Source organism: Cyprinus carpio, chromosome A21, assembly GCF_018340385.1.
Source record: "Cyprinus carpio isolate SPL01 chromosome A21, ASM1834038v1, whole genome shotgun sequence".
NCBI lineage: Eukaryota > Metazoa > Chordata > Actinopteri > Cypriniformes > Cyprinidae > Cyprinus > Cyprinus carpio.
Window position 1 is genome coordinate 22,083,794 of NC_056592.1, and position 20,165 is coordinate 22,103,958.

The following is a 20,165-nucleotide window of genomic DNA, read 5'->3' on the forward strand; positions in this document are numbered from 1 at the left end:
ACTATCTACATTTAGCCATTTATCATATAAAGTCATATAAAAATTAGTTTTGTTTATATGAGATTTTAACCTGAATGATTGTATTTAGATTTACAGCTCTAAACCGAATGGCAAAACGTCGACGATTGAAGTGCTTCAGTCAATTCTGATATATAACATTGATAAATACTTCTTATTTCACTGGCATAATGGAAACACAGACGTTAATGTACCTACAGTACATGGAACACATAAATATTGATCTGAATGTTGATTTGTTACACAAACGTGGGTCAAACGTCTGTGATACACTTATATAGTGCGGTACACTCGACATAGTACAAAGTAAAAACTGAGTATGGCATCCAAATGACCACATTAATATTAAAAGTACTAAACACAGGTGAAATGCATTGTAAAATCACATGTAATGATCACAAATGTTGGGGCTACTATATTATTTCACATTTCCAAATTTCCAATTTCTGCATTTATACACTACTGAAGCAAACATTAAAAGCTCAATAAACAGTAAGAAAAGGTTATATAAATGTACCAGAGTATTACAACTAAAGATTTTTAAAGAGAATCATTAACGGATCTGCAATTGTGCTGTATTGAGTTAACTTGTTTGCGCTGAACTTTAGCTCTAATACCCTAATTGTTAAGAAAAACAACAATTTACAGAATAGGGTTTTGGCCGATAGGTAATCACAGCGTGCCGATATACAGCCATATCATACGTTTACAAGTGTGATATTGCATTTATACAACAGTTTGACTGCACAAGTGTGTTAATACATAAGAAACAATGGAGTGTCTTTAAAAAACATAACATAACATCTGATTGTTGATTTGTTACACAAACGTGAGTAAAACATCTGTGATACAGCTGGAAGCGGTACACTCAACAGGTTACTAAATAAATGCTGAATATGGCATACAAATGACCAGGTTTAATCATCCGGGTTTAAATCACACTCAAATTGATTTGATTTTGTCACTTAGACTCTCCACAACACTCTTTTTTGGCTCTAAAAATAGTGGCTGATGTAAGGCATGGTGGAACAATAACCCTTTCCAAAAAAAAAATTAAAAGATGTTGGTGAAGACAGCAGTTTTGAACATCTGTCTCACTTCATGCACACCTTGCCACACCTGCATAGTGTTGTTATCTGTGAAGTGGTATTCAGATCCTCCTCATATAGGCCTTTTTGGCATTTTTAATGCCTTTTTTTAAATCAGCTCTTTTACAAGTCTCCTGACTTGAGGGCAGTATTCCGTGCTTTAAGGAGTGTCTGGACTTCTTTCGTCATCCATGATTTGGATAGACTTGAATGCGTTTGTGCACTGTGAAGGTTTCGATACAACTTATAATTTAAAACAGAAGAGTTGTGTATGCTCCTCTAATTCCTGATGTTCAAATCACTCCCATTTAGTCTGTGCAAAGCACAGAAAAGAGCTCCCTCAGGCCAGGTTTTGACAGTTTTTATGATGGGTTTTGTTTTCCTCCAGAGGGGGGATGTAGGCTGAGATGAGGAGTAACCAGATGTGGTTAGACAGGCCCAGATGTGGATGGAGCACAGCTCTGTAAACATACTTAATGTTTGAATACACATGATGAAGTGTATTACTTCCCCTGTTGGGACATTTCACATGTTGTGTGAATTTTGGAAGTTCAGTCCTTAAAGGGTTAGTTCAGCCAAAAACAAAAATTATGTCATTAATGACTCACCCTCATGTTGTTCCAAACCTGTAAGACCTCCGTTCATCTTCGGAACACAGTATAAGATATTTTAGATTTAGTCCGAGAGCTTTCTGTCCCTCCATTGAGAATGTATGTACGGTATACTGTCCACGTCCAGAAAGGTAATAAAAACATCTTCAAAATAGTCCATGTGACATCAAAGGGTCTGTTAGAATTTATTGAAGCATCGAAAATACATTTTGCTCCAAAAATAACAAAAATTACGATTTATTAAGCATTTTCTTCTCTTCCGGGTCTGTTGTGAACGTGACTGCTGTGACTGTTGACGTATGACGCTGCTGACGTGTTTTCTGTTGTGCCCAATAACGAAGAAAACACGTTAGCGGCTTCACTGCAGCGTCGTAAACGCACTCACGCACGCACTCACTCTTCTGTGATTACATATGAATTTAGTAACAAGTTTCTTGAGTTTGGAAGATAATGAGCTTGGAGGTGCTAAAGGGATATTTTGAAATAAATATAAGAATTTAGGAAATATATTCATTTTTATATATATATAAAAATGTAAACCCTACTTCTTGATAACATATTCTGCTTGATAACATAGTCTGCAAAAAGAGCTATTTTGTGTTCAAAACCGGCAGTTGTTATTCCTTCTATTTCTTTATTTCTTCTAACTGCAATTGGTTCGATGGCTAAAAGAAAAGCAGAGGAGAAAGAGGAGAGCCCTGTATACAACCTCTAGAATATTAAATGGCTTTGACACCATATTATTAGTCAGGACCTCAGCTATGGGGTTTATTATATAACAGTCTGACCCATTTACAATAATTCTCTCCAAGTCCAATCGAATGCTTTCTCAGCATCAAAAAAAACCATTCGACTCTGTCGAATGCTTTCTCAGCATCTAATGAAAGCAAAGCAGTGTCTTTTCTTCCCCTCTGTAGTATTTATATATTTTAAATTCACAAATACAATCTCTCAATTTGTTTCTGTCTAGCAAAATACAAATTGGAAAAATACTCAAAAGTACATAATACGTCTTTTAAATACTTTTAAATTTGAAATACTGCCCATTGCTAAATGGGGTTTACATAGAAACTGACAGCATACACTAATAAATAATAATTGAATATTGAAAATAAATAGATTTAATTAAGCAAAAGTTCCAAAGCTATATGATCTCTTCACATTCCAGTTTTATGTATCTAAAACAATTAACTTTGTTTCCACATGACAGTTGTATAACAGTGACTCCAAAATGAGTCTCTGTGAAAAGAGTGAAGATCAGGACTCTAAAATGAGTTCTCCATCTCCTGGATCAAGCTGCAGTCAACCCATAGAGAATCTGTCCTTTACTTTCTCTGATGCATTAGTGACCTCTGACCCCAGGTAAGACAATGGCCATTTTTTGACCATTTTAGTAAGTGGTGTCTTATGGTACCATCAGAGAGATGCACGAAATCACTTTCCTGAAACTTCACTATCACTGATCCTCATTTGTTGAATTAGGAACGTCTAAGACCTTTCTGCGAGCACTTGAATCCTTTAAAAATACTAGCTCTCTCTCTTTCTAATGTATGTAAATTAATCTTATTAAATCTTAACATATTTTTTAATACTTTCACTGTTTTTTACTTTCATCTCTAAACAGTTTTTTACCTTTACATTGCAGCAGCCCTTATGTTTACTGCATTCATATAATGGATTTCTTATCTATTCATGATTTGTAATGGCTTTGGCTAAAAGCTTCTGCTAATGAATAATTTAAATAAATAAAAAAGTGTAAATCAGGTTGCATAGTATAGCTATGCTCTAAAATGTTTGTTTGTTTTTTGTCAGTATCAACAGGAGGAAAAGATCAGAGTCTCCAGATCCCAGCTGTGGTCTGTGAAGAGTAACAGATCCATGGGGGCAAACCCCAAAACTTTAACGCTGGACCAATGACTTCTGACCCTCTGTTAGTATAAACATTAATTGATAATTTATTATAATTATTGTCAGGTGAAAAAAAATTTTTCAATGGAAAAACAGAAAAAAAAAAAATAAAATCCAAAAATGGAGTGTGCAACAAGCAAAGCATGGAAATTGCAAAACTAATATTAGTAAAAAACATTTTTCTGGGGTTTTTAATGGTCATTCAAAAGGCTACATTGTGCTCTTCTTTTTTTTTTTGTAGTGGGAAGGAATGAGACAGCGTCTGTGCCGTCCTTACATCCCCTATCAGACCCCACAAAAGTTCAGCAGAAAAAACATGGAGGCTGGACGCAGGATCAAAGCCCAGCAAAAAAACGCATAAAGAAAAGTAGGAGATTTTGAGGGAAAAAAAATACAGGGGAAAAAAAAAACCTTCCTGAACAGGATCTAAACAGCGTAATCAAGGGGGAGGAGAGAAGGAATGAATGAAGAAATGGGGTTTTTACAGAGGGAAAAATCAGCCAGAAAAAAAACACTAAAAAGGACACTCAAATTGACTGAAATAACTCTTTAAGCCTCAGCTAAAGCGGGTAGGGGAAAAACAAATAAGGGGACTTTTTTTTTACAAAAGGGCATCGCGGGAAATCGGAAAAACCATACTGTGCGAAGTTCATTCGGGACTGGGCCGAGGGAAAAGCCAAAAGGTGAATTCATTTTTGTGTTTCCATTGAGAGCTGAATTTTACCCGAGATCATCGTACATTTCAAAAATTTGCTGGACTTTCATCGAACTTAAAGATCTGCTCACGATTAGGAAGTGTAAATTGGTTTTTTTGAGGTCTGGATGAAAGCAGAATCACACTGATTTTTTCAGATGCTCAAAAATTTTTCTAAAGTGAGAGATTTCACGGGGGTTTTTGATGCAAATTTCATGAAAGGAGAGGTTCCCTTCTCTATCTGGACACCCCGCCCAGCAGCAGCCCAATCAGATCCCCCCTACATCCACCGTTGACAGAAATTCAGGGATTCCGGAGATAGAAGGGGGGGAAAATTTAGGAAGAGACAGTGGGCATAAAACAGCCAAAACATTTACACATCAGAAAAAAGCAAGAAAACTACATATGGCCCATCCCCGTTTTTGTGGTCTCTCCCTGGCTTCCGAAACTCCCGGAAGAAGATCTGAGTGCAGAAATCCCTCAAAAAATTTGACTGAAAGTACATCCAATCCTGTGTCGTCAAATGAGGAACCCGAAGTTGAAAAGAGGATCCAAAAAACCGCAGTCCAACGAGAAGTGATTTTTAAAAATTTCTGAAGTGGCTTTTAAACAGGATGAAGGGGGAATGTGTGTTCTTGAGAAGGACCTGATTTGGGCGGCATAGATGTCACGGACGCCCCGTGTTCGGGATTTGCACGAGATCTTTAAGGAGGAATCGTGATTTTCAGGGAAGGTTTACAGCTTCATTCATTTAGCGTTTAGGGTTTCCGCTGCTTTTTATTGTTTTATTAGTATTGCATGTTGAACAGTGCGGTTTTTTGGGTGTAGTTCACAATTGCATAAAGGGGGAGTAGATAAGCCCTTTAGAGTGGGGGAATGGAAGGGAAACTTTCCTCGGTTCCTGCGGGCGTCTCAGTAGAGCCAATCGGACCTTTCAGGTTATGACAAACCACAGGAAACCGCTCAAAAGCATAGGAGAAAAATACAGCATTAAAAAGAAGATCAAAAATGGCATGGACCCCCACTGAAAGACCATAAAATTTTTCCTTGTTTTTTTTGGAAGGAAAGATCAGACCCGTCAGGAGATTTAGGGGTTGGAAATCGACAAACACTCGAAAATAAACTCTTCCGCTCACTGCTCAACAAACGCCCACGCTTCAGATGTGAGGAGGGGTGAAAGAGCTGGACCTCCCGAATCAACAATCAGTGAGGGGAGAAGAAGATGATACCCGCTGTGATAACTGCGAAAGTCGTGAGTGGTACACAATTGATTGATGAGGGGAGTTCCAAGAATTAGCCATATGTTAGCGGGAAAACCAAATGAATTCAGTCCCCTTTTAATTTTTTGGCATGTACAGAAAACCAACTATCTTCTTGGTAAATTTGGTCAGGTCTGAATATAATTGTACACAAAATTTGACAAATTTTATGGTATAAGTAACCAAACTGTGTGCTGAATAAAATTAAACATGGCAGAGTGGTCAAATACCTGACTAGAAGCATGACTTTAGGCCAACATTACAGGGATTCTTTACCATTATATGGCAGTAACAGTTATCAAATATCCAGGGCCAAATGGATGCCCTAAGCAGGATGTATTGCTGTGTCCCGCTCCCTTAAATATTATGGGGAAAAAAACACCTACTATAGGGTCAAAATAGAACTTTAATAAAATGTAAAAAAAAAATGTTTTATTATTTACAAATTACCATTACAAATTAGCTCTCGACAGTACCTAGGCTATGACTTTTTTTTAATACAGTGTCTAATGAATTTATAGTCTCAAGCATTCAGAAATCATGCAAAAGAAAATTATATATATAATAAAATAAAATAAAAATAAAGAAAATAAGAATATTCTAAATACAAGCAACAGCACAAATAAATACAAAAGAGTAAGATACAAATAAAATAAACAGTGATTTTCAGGGTTTTTTTTTTTAGGTAGGCCTAGCATTAGTGTTTATGTACAGAAATTGAATAAAGTAATCAAATGTAATACAGCATTGCATATTTGACTGTATAAACTAAAGATATCTTTATCCAAGTCACAAAAGCTATCCAATCAAAAGCAGTGAATGATTTATTTGTGTTTGCTGTTCGATTAATATTAAGACTGTCACTTTAAGAGAATGCACTGATCCTGTGCACTGATACAGTACATTCAGCCATCTATGTCTGCTATAGGATACTTACCAAGATGGGCATGTTGACAATAATTTTTGTGTGAATTTGTTCATTCAAACACAATACTTCAGAGAGAGCTTAATATTTGCGCGCTTCGGATGAGCGCACGCACAAATCTCTCACTGCTTGCGCGAGCTTGGTTCTCTGGCTCTTAAAAGTTTATACTGGCAAACTTAAATGAGTTTAGTTTGAACACAGAAATCAGCGTGTGCTGTTCTCCTGTGCGCCCGGGTGATAAAGAAATAAATGACCTGCTCATATTCCAGCATACAGCATTCGCATTAAACAAGAGTGAATGGTTGTCCAGGTGTTTTTTTTTCCTCCTCTCTCATCGCTGTTGTTGCAATGTACTGGAAAGCCAGAATGCGCTACCATCAACAGAAACATACATTAGCCGAACCCTGTTTTTTTTTTTTTAAACTGCGGTCCTAGTGTGCCGAACCATGTGTCGCTTAATTTTTTTTTTTCTGCGAACCGTCCCACCCTAGTTAAAACCATGGTTTATTTTTGTAAGAGTCGTGTTGTCCACATGTTTTCTTTTGAAAAAACTATAGAAGCTGTGTTATCTATGGCAAAAAGCTGTCCAAAAATGGAAGATTAAGTGAATATTTGAATTAAATGTTTGGCAATAGCCAAACAAGGATTGATAGTCCTGTAAGTTAAGCAGCAGCAAGTACCCTTTGGCTCCCTTTGCAATGCAATTGCAATAACATGTTATGTACATAAATTGTTTATTTTGTATTAGCCTACATTATGTATTTTAACAGTGTTATTAACCAATCATATTGCCTCATTGTTATTATATAATGCATTTTTATATATATTTTAGTCATTTAAAGGCTATTGATGGCTTAGGTCTTTTTTATAACCAAAAAATTTTTCGTAAGGAAACATGCAAAGTCAGAGAGAATATTTGATGCATTGGTGGTGGTGAAATTATTTCTGTCATTAAAACACGTTATTAACGTTAACAGCCAAAAAAGTTTCACAGTATTATGAATGTGCCTGAAAGATTAGTTGACACCTAGATTAACACTTTACAGTTGTTTTATGAATGTAAGTCATTCTCCTCAAATGCTATTGAGCTTTAAATTTGCGTTTGAGCCCATTCAGTGTGGAAAAAAGTAGCATAATTTACATTGATTTACAGTTTATTTCAACAAATATTAAAAATGTAAATGTGGCATTATAGTTGACACCTAGATGAACAGTTTACAATTGTTTTTATGACTGTAAGTCATTCTCCTCAAATGCTATACACGTTAGAAAAGTGTATACCAATATCACGTGTAACTTAGAGACGGTCCTTAAATTTGCGAATATCGAACGTCCAAAACATCAAGCCAACTTTATGCCAGTTTTTTTACTTTCTTTGTGTTCTTTCTCTGCGCCGGATTGCTGCGCAGAGAAAAGCATAACTTTTCAAATTTCAAATTAAATTAAACAACTTTTTTTTACACTAAGTTCAAAATATAATAGATGCTATTTACGAGAGTGAAAAGAAGTAAATGTTTAGCCTCTACCCACCGAAAAGGGAAACTTTGCATTGTTGGTGGTGCTAGACCCTAATTCACTTTCCAGAATTTTCACCCTCTCTGTTTGGTAAAGAATAAATGTAAATTCCATGGAAAAAATGGCAAATTAATAACAAATACAACACTTTTGGTGGTAGACCTCTAAAAATTTTTCCCTTTCAGAAATGAAAACCTCTGCTGAGGCTTTCCTGTAGTGTTGTAGTAGAATTTGCTGTAGTAGCATAATCTTTTATTGAACATTGTTGCCAACTGTGGACAAATGTTTTCTAGGTACATTAAAGGTCTATAGAGATTTTTTTTTAAACAGGATTATTAGTCTGTTACAGATGCCCATTAAACTATTTTTCTCTCTTTCAGCCCTTTTGGCTGTAATCTCACTGGTCAGTGCTGTGAAATTGTGTAAAAAGCTCTACAATCCTCAACTCTGTCCTGAGGGGAACTGGATCTGAGTAACAATGACCTGCAGGATTCAGGAGTAAAGCTGCTCTCCAATGGACTGAAGAGTACGAACTGTCAGCTGGAGATACTGAGGTATTAAGAACACATAAAGGATGATATACAGTCGACTAGTTGATGTGTGTCTGTAGATCATTTGACTGTGTATGTGTATGTCTGCAGGTTGTCTGGCTGTATGGTGACAGAGGAAGGCTGTGGTTATTGTCTTCAGCTCTGAGTTCAAACCCCACATACCTGATGGAGCTGGATCTGAGCTACAATCACCCTGGAGAATCAGGAGTCCAGCTGCTCAAACAACAAACTGGAGGATCCAAATTATAAACTGCATATACTCAAGTATGTGGAGCAATGATTGATACTTAATCTGTGTGTTTGTGGTGGAATTCTGTAAGTGCGGAAATAAGTGTTAATACTTCTAAAACTGATGTTGTACCAAGAAGATTGATCCACATGTGAAAATATTGATACAAATGTTTTAATAATAATTTTATTACTTTGAAAAATTAACTGACAGCTCTCATTACAATAGACAAAAACAGAAACATCATCAAACACTTTATATGAAGGCACAACTAAATGATATTATAATGTTTATATAAAGATTGTTTTGAGTTCACTTAACTGAAAAGTTTTATAATAATTTTTAATGTTCGTAATTGTTAATAAATTATAAATAAAAACAATCTGAGCATTTTGCAGTTTAAGCCTATTAAATGTTAAAAAATGATGAAACTGAATTGGTTTCAGTGTACTGGCCTTCATTCATAGTACTTAGTAAAAAGATGCCATTAAAGAAATTATTTATATATCAAATATTTAATATACTTTTTCTATAGACCATTTTGAGGGATGTAAACGATAACAATCTATTTGCAACAGCCCCCAAACATTTCCTGTTTTTTTAATTTCCATCAATTCTGAGCAGCCCACAGTTTGATAAAAAACATGTTGTGAGGGTTGTTCACATTAGTTACGAAACCACCTTCTTTATTTTTTTTAAAATTGTTTGAGGACAAGCAGGAAATGTTCATGGGCCAATGTCATCTTGAAATGGTCTATATTGTTTCTATATAAATGTGGAGATTCAATGTTGAGGAAAGCTATAGGCAAGTGTTATTTTATATATAGCGCATTTAATGTTTATTTTATCAAAGCCACAATTTTAAATGTAAATATTGTTTTTATTATTTGTTTTTGTTCTGTTGAGGTGTATGTTCACTATTGTAATGAAGATGAACGTGACTCACATTTTTAAAAAAAAAAAAAAAAGGGGAAAATTTCAACTTATGAAAAAAAAAAAAAAAACTTAAAGGGATACTCCACCCCAAAATAAAAATTTTGTCATTAATCACTTACCTCCATGGTTTTTAACCCATAAAGCTGCGTTCATCTTCGGAACACAATTTAAGATATTTGGATGAAAAATGTGTCTTGTGACTGTCCATTGACTGCCAAGTAAAATACACTGACAAGGTCCAGAAAAGTTGAAGACTCATCAGAATAAAAGTATTCCGTCGCTTCATAACGTTATGGTTGAACCACTGATGGCAGATGGACTTTTTGGGATGAGTCTTCATCTTTTTAAACCTGTCAGTGTATTTTATTGGCAGTCAATGGGACAGTCACAAGCCTCCCGGTTTTCATCCGAAGTACTTAAATTGTGTTCCGAAGGCAAACGTAGCTTTTTCGGGTTTGGATCGACATGGGGGGAAGTGATTTAAAGACAAAATTTTCATCTTGGGTTGGAGTACCCTTTAAAAAGGATATACAGCTTAGGACATTTGCATTGTGGGGACTTAGGTAATGTTTATTCATTGATATCAGTAATTACCTAAAAATTCAAAATGTTTTTGGGAATCCTAATATGGTTGCCCCACGTCATGACATCTTGAACAGTCCAGTACTTTTTTTTTTATGAATCAGTGGTTTTTATCTATATCTAAGTATGGCATGTGCACTTTTTATAAGAAAAAATAATATTTGGGTATGTATATACTTGTCTCTCTCTAGCCTGGATAACGGAGACCATTTTTGGATCACACCCGGACTGAGAAATGTAGGTTTTCTTCTCCCCTGTGTCTCACACTTTATGAGTAAGTGGTTGTGGACATTTTTGACACATTTCTCATCTCTCTTTTTGTGTTTAGATGCCTGTGATCTCACACTGGATCAAACCCCGCACACACTCAACTCATTCTTTCTGAGGAGAACAGGAGGGTGACATATGGGGAAGAGAAGCAGTCGTATCTGATCATCCTTTAGAGATTGATGAGGTTATCAGGTTCTGTGTGGAGAGCTGACTGGACGCTGTTATTGGGAGGCTGAAAGGAGAGGGGTGGGGGCTGTTACCATGACAATAAAGGGAATCAGCAGGAAAGGTGGGAAAGACTGTCGGGTTGGATACAATGATAATCCTGGAGTCTGTACTGTTCTGATGTGGATTCACTGTCTGGCACAATAATGAGCGAACTGACATATTGGGCCCTTCACCATCTAACAGAAGTGGGAGTGTAGGGACCTGTCGGCCGGCACTCTGTCCTTCTACAGGTCTCTGAAACACACATACTCACACACTTACACCCTTTTAAAAACCCCCCCTTCACTGAAACCCTCTATGCTGGGATTGTGGTTTATGGCTCATCTGTGTTCTTTTCAGGTTAACAACAAAGACACACACACACACAAACTAAGTGAAGAAGGGCTGGATTGGTAATCTAGCATATCAGGCATTTTACCGGGGGCGCCACAATGTGTTTTTTTTTTTGGTCAAGGACTGGCCCATCATGTAGGGCCAGCAGGCCATTGGTTTGTATTGTGTGTGGAAATATTATCTAAACAGGACTTTAACAGAGGTTTAAGAAAAAAGATCCTATATGGGTGGTGTCAAACTGGGCTGTTTGGCCAACAAATCCCAGTCCGGGCCCTGCCCACAACCTTGATTTTGTCAATTCAGCAGGAATGTTTATTTTGGTGGTTGGAAGAAAAACATAAGGCTATTGTACCAATTCTGGCTGGGCATTAAGTAGGTGGCAGAAAGAGAGACAGCTGAATAATATAGAACAAGATAAGAAACCTTGTCTCACTTTAAACTGTTTCTGCACGCTTACAAATGGTTGAACAAGAATCTGTGTGCATTTGTGTTCTTGTAAAGTGTATTTCTGGGTCAAAAAACTAACCATCAGTAAAAGTAAATTTTTGTTTAAATTTAAAATCTGTTTAAACACTTTAGTTGGGTGTATAGTGATTTGGTCTTGAATTAGTCCTACTGTGCTATGGATGCTGCTGTTGTTGTTTTAAGCTGAACTGTCTTTAGAACTCTGTAGTGTGTAGACAAATTCATTAGAAGGGTTTTAATGAATCCAAAATTTTGGTTCCTTATTTCTATTTTTTTTAATGTGCTCTGTCTGAATCTGCACAATTCGGCAAAAACATTTTTGAGGTTTGGACATAATCGAACATTAACAATTGTTTTGTATTTGGTTCTTTCTAGTGTGGACCATAAACAACATTTGTTACCACACCGGGGACTGAGAAAATGTGGGTCTTTTATCTACACACACCACTGGTATTGGGTTACAGTGGCTTTTCCCTGTAGGGGTAATGATTTTTGTAGTGTCCAAAATGTATTTTTTATCCCTTACACTAATACTACTCCTTAACCATCCTTCACACAAAATACTGGTATTTTTAGATCTTTAAAAAACCCAAAAAAAAAAACCTTAACCTATCCTTCACACAAAACTACTGGTATTTTAGATCTTTAAAAACAAACAAAAAAAAACCCTTAACCTATCCTTCACACAAAACTAAAGGTTTTTTAGATAAAAAAAAAAACAGTTTAGTATGTTTTTTGCCATTTGGTTTACGAGGACACAGGAAGTGTAAACCTCTTAAACCGCTTACGTTGTAAACCTGTCACTATACACATTTTTTTCCCATAAACCATACCAGACCACACACATACTCACATACACACACAGAGCTCTAAAACTATTCATCTTCAGTACTTTAATCTTTTTGTTTTTTGTGTCAGATGCCTGTGATCTCATACTAGATCCCAATACAGCACCGTTAACTGTCTCTGTCTGAAGAGAAGAGAAAGGTGACACATAAAAGACCCAGAAACACATCTGGATCATCCAGAGAGATTTGAGAATTATGAGCAGGTTTTATGTTGACAGAGTCTGACTGGATGCTGCTGCTGGACTGCAGTAGTAACGTGAACATCCCATATCAGTCCTTCACCCCGTCTAATAGAGTAGGGTGTTGCGGACATGTCGGCCGGCACTCTGTCATACAGCATCTGTGACACACACACACACATTTAACACCACATTCACTGAACCCCTCTATAATTATGATTCTCATGATCCTTTCAGTGTTCTGCGTCCAGATTAAACAACTTTTTGGTTGGTCTTTTCATTTTTGACTACATTTGTTCATCTGACTTTCAGCAGTGCATACACGGTCTATGTAGAAGCAACTGTAGTTTAGTTTGTGTTTTGTTTTGACGACTACGGGAAAATTTGTAGATCAGCTCTTCTCCTTGATAAATTATTTTTTGAAAAATATAAAAAGAATATACATGCAATATTTATCTGGATGTTAACTACAGTTCAGTGACTACATGAAGCAAAACAAGAAAACTCTCTAATGTAATGTGTACAAGTCAATATTTTTAACATTTTACATTGAAAACAACCCCATAATTTTGCATATGTAATAGTTGTATTTCAGTATTTATGTGTAAGTACTGCCACATTAAATAATTTACATTTTAAATAATTTAAAAAATGTATTTAAAATTGTACTTGAACATTAAATTTCCCAACTTGTTTTAAAACTGAGGCAGCAGTGAAAATGACTTTTAAAGGCACAGGTTACCCGAACATGATCATTCGGTCATCATTTACTCATGTATCCAAAGCAGATTTTTTTTTCATCCAATGAACACAAACGATGTTCTGAAAATGTCTGAGAAAATGTCTTTATATTATATATATTTTATAATTTAAAACTTAGGGTATTGCATAGGAAGAAACATAAATTGTGTTAACAGAAGAAAGTAACTCATAAAGGAGAAAGCCATGAGGGTGAGATTTTGAGATCCCTTTTCAAGGAGTTAGCTCAACGCAGGGGTAATATGGCCCATATGATCAGTCTGTTGTGAGGTACTGTTATTTATTTTCGTATTTCTTTACTTGAAATTTTACGGCACTGGGGCCCAAGTGAACACAGCTGTAAGCCATATTTTCTTTCAGTAAACCGTGGCATAGCACTCAACTGATCACTTATGCAACATCACACTTCATTAGGGGTGGTGTGTGTGTGGATTTTGACAGTACATGTAAAATGTGCTGAAACAGGATTGGAAATGTGACCCTCAACAAACACAGCCAGTTAAAAAGCCGCTGCTGAGCACATTAATGTAAGAATGAATGTATTTGCACCACTAGAGGAAGTAAGTTTTAACGGCTTTAATCCTTGTTTGCATGCACGGTATCTTTACCTGCACTGCTAACCTGCTTCCGGGGCAGTTTATGTTCTGGATTTGAGATCTCGACTGAAATTTGAAAAATCATCTGTGATCAATGAAACCCTATAGGTGGTGTGACTAATTCATTCTTTTGCAATGGTTTCACAGTTTTCTTCCAAATCATGTGGATATCTCCATGCCCAAAATTGTTGGAAAGCACTTCATAGAGAAAGAGTTTAGGGACAGACAAAATCCCCTAGCCTTTCCTGATACTTGTATAAAAGATACCAATTTTCCACGGACAGAATCTGTTATTCTTGTGAACTTCTTGAGCTGCACATAATTGTGAAAAGCCTTTGTAGACAATTGTTTTTTATTGTAATACTTATTTACATCCTTATATGCGGTCAGTGATGCAGAGAACCTTGGAAAAACACGGTTTGTCAAAGACCTATTCGCAGGGTGGTCCTGCACTGCAGTTGTACATAAATAGCGTTTCAGGTTACATATGTATCCATGGTTCCTTGAGGGAAAGAGAGACTGCGTCGGAAAACGCTTTGGGTACGCCTTCAGCGTGACCGACTCTGAATCATGTGTGGAATCAGACCAATGGATGGGCGAGATGTCATAGGTGTGTGACGTCAGAGACCAGGAAGCTTAAAAGCACGTGTGGTGAAGCCGGCATGTAGCCCTGTAGGAATGAAGGCGTTCCTTGGCGTTCCTTGACGTTCCTCTTCAGGAACTCGAACTGCGTCAGAAACACGCTTTGGGGAACGAGAATGCCCACGCCGCCATACTTTCAAATCTCTGTCTAGTGTGGAAGAGCACAGCTAAAGCAAGAGAAGGAGCCAGGAGCCTGACAGTAATCGGGGACAACCCGTCCAATGGCCAAACTTCAGAAGGAGTGAGTCCTTGACCCCCAAGAGAGGGGAGATCAGAGGACTCGAGGCTTTAGGATAGCATCCTGATCCACCGCTTAGCATAAGCTTCTTCTGGTCGGAGGCCTTAAGCCTCAGCGCACCACAGAGGAAACGTGTAACCAGGAGGGTGATCTGCCCACTAGTAGCTAATTCATTAACCCTTATTGTTAAAGTGTTACCATATCATATGCACGTGCACACACACATACTGTACATCAGACACATAATTTTACATTAATATAGAATGTATTTGTTTAACTTACACATTAATGTAATCAGCAATCTTTCTCCAGCAGTCTTCTCTTGCTTTGGCAGCAGAGACAGTATTACTCAGGGATGCAAACTCATCATGGGTGGAAAAGGTGACAAACACACTTTGTTTTATTATAAAAACACATTTATTATAAAATGACTATGCAGTATAGCAAGTGCAGGAAGTCACAAAGTCTCATGTCATTTAAAAATAAATAAATAAATAAGCCCAGATGCATACAGCCTAGTATTGTAAATAATTTAAATACTTAACTAGTTAACTACAAATCAAGCTAATTTTTAGTGGTATAATAATTATATAATGCTTTAAATATTCAGACATTTTTTAACGCATGTGCAGTAACGCAGAAATAGCGTAATGACGTATGACGCGCGGAACGAGCTGTTCTTCCTGGTGAATAAAGTGTCATAAATAAGTGTCCTGTCATTATAAAACTCCCCTTTCACTCAGTGTATGTGAAGTGGAACAGGACCACATCCCCACCAGGTCCTTGTTTAAGACTCTTTTCAACAGACGACTAGTTTTGGGGTGCGGGAAGGGGCACTTTTACACCTTTTTTTTTTCTAAAGTAACTTTAAGCAGCACAGCAGTTCATGTGCTGGTCGTCGCCTAATTAGGACCCGAAGTAGATAAATATCACTGTTGCTACCCCAAAACTGAAATGAGTGGTCTTTGCTCCTTAACTGATGTTTCCCAAAAATGTTTAATACCTTGACATTCAAGTAGACACCGTAAGAACTACAAACAAAACAGAAACAAACAAGACATAAGCCAGTGTTCACTCTACCAAAGAATCATCAATTGCATCCTCTGTTGTCTGTACACTTGTAACACCATCATCTACATAAAAAATTCTTCATTACAAAGTCAAAAACCCAAGGGATACTGATCTCTACTTACCTTCCAGCCAAATGCCTCAATCCATAATTCACACATCCTGGAGATGAAGATGCATCCAAAGAGATGAACTTTCAGTCTGTAGTCTTGAGGTTGTTCTTTCAAATCTCCATTTCACCTCCACAAGAATCTCAGAAAATCTCTATCTGCCTTACACACATGGAACATTTTCTCTACATCACATATTAAAGCAACAGGGTGTTGACGAAATCGGAGAAGAATACCCGTCAAATTGTTCATCAAATCAGGTCCTTGAAGGAAATAATCATTTAAGCTGATTCCATCATACCTCGCAGGACAATCAAAAACAACTCTCAATTTGTCCTGGTTTTCTTAGGGTGGTAAACACCGTGATGGGGAACATACCACTTGTTGCCTTCAATCCCAACATCTTTAACTTCTTCTGCCCGCCTCTCCCCTTTTTCATAACATCTTCCATAAATTTTCACATAATGCTCCCTATACCTTTGATCCTTTAATAATTTTTCTTCAAATGATAAAGTCTCACAAGGGCAAGTTGTCTATTGTCTGGTATCTTAGGTCCTTTCTTTAAATGGTAGAGGCATTTCATAGTGTCCAGTACAATTCTTCCTTATACCATCACTTAATTTATTCAAAAACGTGATGTCATCTTGAGATAAAGTTTTGTCGTCATCATTAACATCTTTAAAAATCATGATCCAAAACACGAATGGCATCTGCTGGAGTCAGGTGGAGGAATTTCCTTAACAGAAAGTCTATGACAAATACCTGTGACACCAGAAGAGTCGGGGCGAGTTAATGAAGGTTCACAACATGCTCCAACCTAGATCAGTTTTTGACAGCATAGGGTTCATCATTTCTTCCTAGGATCACTTGTCTTGGCGCCAATGGCCTGGCACAATTATATCCAATCAAAAGCCCAGCCTCACAGTCCTTCAAAAAGGGCATCTCATAAATAATTGCAGAAAGATGATTCCAAAGCTTAGCCGTTTCACATGTGGGTATGTCTGCCTGGTTAACTGGTATGCAGTCTTTAGTATAGACAGGGGAGTTCAATATAATGGCAGAGCTATAACTCTTACACGAAGTCCCTGAAATCCTTTCACGTCTTCACTATGGTATCCTTTCCAGACATGGTAGTCATTTTTAAAACCTTACCAGGAGATTTATCTACCTGCAGGACATTACTTACTTCTTGATCAATAAAAGGTTTTAATCGCTTTGTGAATCGAGCAAGGCATAAACTAATTTTTTCTGTACTCACATCTTTGCTGGATGATACCCCATACTGGTATCAACCCATTGATGTATAGGATGATCCCCTTCCAGACACTCTTAAGGACACAGCAGCTGTCGAGTCATCGGACCTTGAATCAGATGATGTTACAGGGACTGACTGTTCTCCTTTGAAATGTAAATGTTATCATGAAAAGCAAGTAGGATGTTTCCCTTTGCATGTGTTACAGAAAAGACGATGGGCAACAATCTCTAACCCTATGTCCAATCTTCAGGCATCCATAACAAATATTATTTTCCTTCACATATTCCTGCTGTTCTACTAGTGTCTTGGCCATCAGTTTGGAACAATCATAAAACTGATGTTTAGGATCTTGACAAATAACACAGGGAGGTTTAGTATTTTTCTTTATGCTCCTTTGTCTGTCGGGCCCCATGTCGGTTTGAGTATTAAGGACATTAACCTTATTTCCTTTTAGACTCTCTAAAATTTCGTTTCTCAGCAGATACTAAACTGAGAGCATAAGATGACTTGACCGGATTACAACCAATCTCTGCCTCTAATGAAACAAATGCTGCAAAGGCTTTAAAGTCGGGAAAATCCTTATGGTCTCTCAAGGTTTGTGTAACCCTGTCGATTCCAACGTGAAGCAGCCCATTCAGGAAGTTTTTTTGAACTACCTTTGGTTTTTCCTCGCAGTCCATTTAAAAATTTGTAGATTTGCAACATGAGCCATGGCATCTTGACATGCATTCAGAAAATCTGAAAAACTCTCGGAGTCCAACAGCATCCCTTGACTGAATTTTAGGCCAGTTTGCAAGCCTCTGTCGAAAGGCACTTTGTTATCACAAATGGTTGACCATACCTTTGATCTAATCTGCTCCAGGCATCCGTATACCCTTACCAAAAAGTAGTATACTTCAAGTTTATTTTATTAAGTATACTTAAGTAAAGTTCAAAAGCCCATTTGACTTTTTGTAAGTATAAGTCCAGTATACTTAATTGTCATTATAAGTATATATCTTAGAAGTACATAAAGCCCATTTCTGAGAAGTACATAAAAAGTAAAACTAAAAGTATACTTTCCTATTTTTTAGTTTAAAATAAGTATACTAATAGCACAATTGAATAAACTTCTTTTTCGTAAGGGTATGCTTCGTTGTCACTCCTGTAGAAGGTACCATTCAAGGCTTTGCGTGCCAATCCACCCACATACCTTTTCAGATAATAAAGTTTGTCAGCAGCAGATATACTCTTTCGATCAATCAGTGACATAAAGGGAGCTTTCCACTCAACATACTGAATGGGATCACCATTAAATACAAAAGGCTCTGGAGCTGGCAGTCTGTTCAAATTTATACTATCTTGCATGGCTTGAATGAGAGAAGGCAGTTCATTTTGAGATGAGGAAATTAATTTATTTGCAGGTTGGCTAGAAGAAATCTGAGGCAAGCAATGCTGTTCTCCAACAATATAGTTTGTTGCAGGATTGTCAACTTCTTGCACTGCCATCCGATTATAAGCCTCAAACCTAGCTTGTGCCACTCTTAAATCCTTTTCTGCCTGTAACTTCTCCAATTCACGTTTTTGCACATTCAAGTCTCTCTCTTGTTTGTCTCTTAATTCTTGAATCTTCTCCTTCTGTTTATTTTCCTCCATTAGTATATTATACTCAACTTCCTTTGCAGCCAGCTCTGCAGTTGCTTCAGCTTGTTTTGAAGTTCCAAAGTGAAGATACAGTATGATGACTTAACTGAGTAGTAGACATGTGACTAATTCGGGTGACAGTGGAGCCATAGATAGAACGAGCATAACTAGATTTGAGTAATTCCCTTAAGCGATGTTTTGCTTGTTCTGAATCAAACTCATCAATGCCTGATATTCTTTCATAGGCAACCTTAATTATATCGGTTGTCACTGCCTCACAAGCATCGATACGTCGTCTCAATTCAGTAGATGGTGTAACATGGTCTCTAACTTCAACATAGAGCTGCATAACATGCTGCTTTCCCTCTTCCAGAGTATCAATAAGAGATGCTATCTGGCTCTCAGTGATCTCAGATTTGAGTTGATCTCTGGCCTTACGTGCTGACATTTTCCATTTTTCATACATGGAGAGAAGCTTTCTTTCCTTCCTTTGAATTTCTTCCTTTTGTAATGCAAGCATTTTTGGAGTTAGATTACGTGGACGAACAGAACGTCGGGGAGCTTGAGATTCTTCTAAAGTTTCTTGAAGTTTACACTTAAGTTCACTCAAAATCTGTTCTTTAGCCTCAATTGTCTCTATTATCTGTTCTCTCTCTAAACTACCTGCTGATGTTTGATACTCATTGTTAAGGGTTTCAATATCGTGTTGGAGAATATTAACCTGCCTTTCACCTTCTACATTATCAAAAGAAGAATTTAACTCTGTCATTTTAAAATGAACTAATAGACACAACTATAAAATATATCCAGCACTATTATAAGGTGATTTCAATTCACAAACAGCATAAAATGACGGTCTCAAACATTAGAAACAACAGTATAAAAATATCCCTTTTTGAATAAACGAGTATTTCTTAAAACACAAATATATTATCTTCAAAACAACAAACGATTTAACAATCTCTTTCAAGGTCACTATAAAAATGTTCAAACCCTTTTTCCTTTTAAACCTTGAAGGGAATCAAGGCTATGTTGGGAATCAAGGCTATGTTTCTTCAGGTGACGTTCATTCTTCGACACACGTTTACAACAGCAAAACGGATAGCAAGGTGAAACACTTGACCATTACAAGACATGGTCAAGTGTTTCACCTTGCTATCCGTTTGCTGTTGTAAACGTGTGTCGAAGAATGAACGTCACCTGAAGAACATAGCCTTTCACAGTCCGTAGTGTGT